The sequence below is a fragment of the Micropterus dolomieu genome, linkage group LG23 (assembly GCF_021292245.1).
Source record: "Micropterus dolomieu isolate WLL.071019.BEF.003 ecotype Adirondacks linkage group LG23, ASM2129224v1, whole genome shotgun sequence".
Taxonomy (NCBI): Eukaryota; Metazoa; Chordata; class Actinopteri; order Centrarchiformes; family Centrarchidae; genus Micropterus; species Micropterus dolomieu.
In genome coordinates this window covers 4791090-4796960 of record NC_060172.1, presented here as the reverse complement: position 1 = coordinate 4796960, position 5871 = coordinate 4791090, and positions in this window count along the sequence as shown.

Below are 5871 nucleotides of genomic sequence, written 5' to 3'. Positions count from 1 at the left end.
TATTGTTATTATAATCATTAACATTACGATGGTTACCATTAACACTATTATAAATATCTGTACCATTTTTCATTTAGTTTATAGCAACATTACCTTCGCTGTCTGTACCTCTGTGTGTATATTGTGTAGGCTGCCTCCCTCCCCTCTCTCTCTCCTTACATCCCTCTTTCTCTCTCTCTCTCTCTCTCTCTCCCTCTCTTTCTCTCTCTCTCTCTCTTTCACTCTCTTTCTCTCTCTCTTTCTCTCTCTCTCTCTCTCTCACCCCAACCGGTCGAGGCAGATGGCCGCCCACCCTGAGCCATGGTTCTGCTCGAGGTTTCTGCCTCTTAAAAGGAAGTTTTTCCTTGCCTCTGTCGCCTAGTGCTTGCTCTTGGTGGGAACTGTTGGGCTTCTGTAAATATCATCACAGAGTTCGGTCTAGACCTGCTCTTTTATGAAAAGCGCTGTGAGATAACTGTTGTTGTGATTTGGCGCTATATAAATAAAATTGAATTGAATTGAATTGAATTGAAATGTAAAAGGTAAAAGAGCAGCTCTTTTGTTGGCCATGTTTGTTTGTTTAGTGAGTCTTGCACTGCCTTCCAGTTTCATAATATGCTTTAATTATCTATTAGAGAAAAGTTGATAACTTTATGGTAAATGGTCTATACGAGTGTAGCATGAACCAAAGCAGGTTCAGTATCTTTCCCAAGCACACCACCAACCTTTTGATTAGTGAACGACCCGCTCTACCTCCTGAGCCACAGTCACCCTAACTTCAGTTGCTAGTTACTTCACAAAGTAAGAGTGTTACATACAAAACGTATGAAGAGCTTAAAAAATGCCATGTTTTATTATAAATGAAACAACCCAAAAGTTTATGTACCAGCATTCACATTTCCCCTCTTTCCAGCTGTGAACAGCTTCCCAGTTTCCATTCAGTGGGGTAACAGTGCCCGACGTGTATGTCACACACAGAAAGCCAAGGATTATTGTTTGCATGCTGCCATTTGGTGTGGTGATGGAGCAGTGGATAAAACACATGCCTTTGGTGTGAGAGACCTGGGTTCAAATCCAATGTTTCCCTGAGGAAGAAACTTAACCCCACGTTGCTCCAGAGGTGTGCAACCTTTGACGTGTATAATAATTGTAAGTCGCTTTGGATAAAAGCATCAGCTAAATGAATTAATGTAAACTTTAAGGATGCTCTGTATAGTATACTTTGTACTTGTTTAGTGTGAATGCAGTACAGAGTCAGAACATAGTTAGAACCAACATGCAACTAGGATGAACTGAATCTGAAATCAGTCAAAGTTTAATTTTATATTTATGGTATCAGTGTTAATGTAAAGGGAATTCACAGTACTACTACCAGGATTAATTGTTCAGGTCTCTTTGGCTACGTTCACACTGCAGACCTTAATGCTCATTTCTGAAGGATTGCCAAGATCTGATTTTTTGATTTACTGTTTACATTATCTTGTAAATTTGGTCCATATCAGACCCTGAACAGCCTAAAAGTGACCTGCATGAGACGTCACATGCAGCACGCTGTCATACGGAATTAAACATGGAGGCCACAGAGGTTAGCCTCTACATGGTTTTTGTTTAGGTTGAGTTCATGTGGAAGAAAGAGAAGTCATAATAATAAGGATGGAGAGAAAGATTATTTTTAGTTCACATTAGTGCAGATTTGTGACAATGGACGCTCTAGCGTGACGTCAGAGTTGCATGAACACCAATCTCCAGACTGAGGTTGCATTTCTAAAAATCTGACCTGCATCGTTTGGACAACATACTGTATGAAACTGGCACAAATCCGAACTTGAAAAGTTTAGATTCCATGTGACCTGTTCACACTGTTCTAAACAAATCAAATGTGAGTCTCTTTGGCGTGCAGTCTGAAGGCAGCCTTTGTGCTCAGTGGGCAAATAGGACCAAGATGAGGTCAACTTTATTGCCTCCAAGGAGAAATATTTCTTGGGCACATAGTGCACATTGCTGCTTCACAGTCTAGACACTCAGGACAAACCACCAGTAGGCACTGACATGGCGAGTACAGCAATAAATACAGCAGAAAAGAAAAGAGAACAGCAGTTAATAAATGAATATTATCAAAGGATAAAATGAATAAAGGTAATATATAAATGCACATTCATAATAAATACAGATATTGATAGTAAGTAAAGCCTAAAGGCATAAAAAAATACACCTTTCCAAGATCAAACAGAGCAGTAATACAAGAAGATTAAACAAGTTGTGCGTAATCACAAACCTAAGACCTGCAGTATAGTGTAAGATATTTGAGATGTGAGTTTATCTTTGATGACTCTTCATGTAATATTTTTTGGGTTTCCCCTGATCCACAGGAACAGTTCAGTTCAGTTTTAACATTGTGGCTACATCAGCTAAACTGTAACTACTCTATTAACAGGAGACACTCAGGATTGGAACCCACAGTGCTTCTATCAGATATGACTCATGTTTAACATGTTTATTAGCTCCAGTATAACGCTGAGCCAGCACAACCATAAGCCCTGCATGTAGCCAGTGTTAAAAACAAATGTGTCACAGCCGTAATCATAACAACCAGAGCACAGCGAGGACAAAGCTCTGTCATCCTTTGACCACGGCAGCTCCGTACAAGCTTTGATATTTGGTGACACTCACATTAACAGGGATGTTTGTTAATGTGCTTTAAATGCCAAAGACACAGAATAAATACAGATAATGCACATATTAAGGAATGAATGAGGCTTGTTTGGAAATGTGGTCTGGTCTGGAGTTCAGGGTGAATTTTACAGTTCTTTAGCTCCATCTGCTTCTCATTCTTTGATACTGCAGTTTAGAGATCCTGCTGATTCAAAATAGGCTCAAGCCACAAAGAAAGAAAATTAACTTTAGAAGTTTTTAATCTCACATTTCTAACAGTAATATGTCTGCATATGTTTTCAACGATGTCCATTAAGCCACACAAGGAATTTAACTATTAACCCTGGTAATACTTGGGTTCTAGTCCAAGACTTAGTCCCTAGTCTGTGCAGCACTTTCCACACAATGTTCAGTCCTTGCTGCAACTCGTTCATTTCACTCATTTTTTTCTGCAAAGACTGCAGTGACTGTTTTGATGGATTCCAGGTACAAATCTGAGGTATTTGTACTTTACTTGAATATTTTCTTTTCATACCACTTTCTGCTGCACTCAATCTCTCAGAGGGAGATATTGTACTTTTTTACTTCACTACATTTATCTGACAGCTTCAGTTATTTTACAAAGTCAGATTTTTACACACAAACACATGAAGAGTTTATAAAATGTGATGTTATAAATTAACCTCCCCAGCATTTTAGACTAGTACGGCAGGATTATTAGACTGACCGTGAAATGAATTGGCAACTATTGCTATGGTTCACAGATGTGAAGATTTGCTGCTTTTCCTTTTAATTATTTCGATTTATTTATTTGATAACTTTGTACTGCTGGTTTAACAAAGCAACCATCAGGAAGGTGTCACTTTGGGCTCTGGATGAACTGTGATCTCTCTGTGTTTTGAGAATTTAAAAATGTATTAATGGAGAAAATAATCAACAGATAATAATCCATAATGAAAATGATCAGTAATATCATCATAGATACAAAATAGTTCAACCGTAACCAACTACAACAGTAAAATCCTGCTGTCACACAGATAATGGTGATACAGTCACAGGGGACATGTTTCAATGTGCACTAGTACTAGTACTTTTACTTTAATGCTTTAAGTTCATTTCCTGATTGTACATACATACTTTTACTTAAGTAAGATTTTCAATGCAGTAATGAGTATTTTTTCAATGTGGTATTAATACTTTTACTTAAAAGCAAAGGATCTGAATCAGAAATCAGAATCAGAAATACTTTATTGATCCTCGAGGGCAAATTCTTTTTTCACAGTTGCACACTTATCAAGGCAGAAGGTATAGAAATAATAATAGAAAGTTGGTTGATAAAGAAATATATAAATATGAGTATAAATATAAAATATAAAGGAGTGTTGGTATGTACTAGTGAATAAATACTGGCAGAATAGCAGCAGAGAATATTGCACAAAAACAGATAATAATGTCCAGTTTAAACTAAGTGTCCGTGTGTCAGACACTTAAAGGGAGGAGTTGTAGAGTTTGATTACCACAGGCAGGACTTCCTGTGGTGCTCTGTGGTGCATTATGGGGGATGAGTCCTGTATTTGAGCAGCAAGTCATGGGAGACACTGTCCAAGATGACATGTAGTTTGGACAGCATCCTCCTCTCTGACACCACCGACAGAGAGTCCAGCTCCGCCCCCACAACGTCACTGGCCTTGGATCAGTTTGTTGAGCCTGTTAGCGTCTGCTAACCTCAGCCTGCTGTCCCAGCATGCAACAGCGAACAGGACAGCACTGGCCACCACAGACTCATAAAACATCCTCAGCATCGTCCTGCAGATGCTGAAGGACCTCAGCCTCCTCAGAAAGTAGAGACGGCTCTGGCCCTTCCTGTAGAGGTGGTGATGGTACAGTGGATAACATGCTTTGGTGTGAGAGACCTGGGTTCAATCCCCCACTGTGACCCATCCACAATTGTGTCCCTGAGCAAGACACTTAACCCCTCGTTGCTCCAGAGGCGTGCGCCCTCTGACATGTACAGCAATTGCAAGTAGCTTTGGATAAAAGCTACTAAATGTAGAAATGTATCCCCCTGGATGGAAACAGGGGTCCCTGGTGCCTTGGATCCACAACCAGCTCCTAACCAGCTCCTAATCATGTTGAGCTGTAACTGGTTCTGCTCGCACCATATGACAAAGTCCCTCACCACCACCACAACTCGTCACCCTGCTGATACATCCAACCATCCAATGAACACTTTATCCACCGCTGACACACAGCGGTGTTTGTAGCGGTGCCCTCTGCCACTTTTTGAAAGCATTTATTAAAATGTTCTGAAAAATGGCTTGCAACAAGAAATGTTAAATAACAAATGAAAATACTTTGAGAAAGGTTTATTTGCATAATAACAAAACAAATATAGAAGAAGAAACAGATGTGAATTGTCCAAAAAAAAGTAACTTATTGATTACTACATTTTTTTAAATATATTTTGAGTTGTCACCTGCCACCTGAATTTTGACATTGACATTTCCACCATAAATCGGTGCAGAAAATTTCTCCAGAATGTAGGAAATTGTGTTAAATGCTAAAAAGCATTCAGCATTGACATTAGTGTTCAAATATCTTCTCGTCTTGTTCTCATGACCCTAATACTCCACCCCGAATTTGAGCTCTTGTCAACACAAAGTGATGCCCTTGTTTCATAGTGTTTGAGATTTTCTTTCATGAACAAACAAACCTGTTTTCCCTCTTCTTTTCTTTTCATTGTTGCATCCTTCTCTTGACTATTTATGATATCTCCCACCCCCCCAGGTTCAGCTCTCCTCCCTCCAAAGCACCTTTCTGTCACGTTTTGGTTTGAAGTTTGCTTTGTTTCCTGTTTTATTTTGATACCGCCTGCCTCCTGTGTCTTGTTTGAACTTTCTTCCTGTCTGTCATGATCCCCTAATGTGTCTCACCTGTGTTCATCACCTGCCTGCTTGTGTGTATGTGTCGGTATCTGCCTGTTTCTTTGCTTTCAGCCTGGATTATTGTGTTTTTGTTTTGTCTGCAGACTTTGGAGTTAAAGGCCGTTCCTTATTTGGATTATTTTACTTTAGTTTGTGAATGTTTCTTGGATGATCTTGGACACTGTCTGCACCCATGGTAAGTTTAGATATTTTGTTTTTTTCATTATATAAACTAGAAAACTGGTCCTTTCTTGCTCAGCATTTTTGGTCCAGGTCCTTGTTTTCCTGTTTGCACAAAAATAATAATATGAAGTGT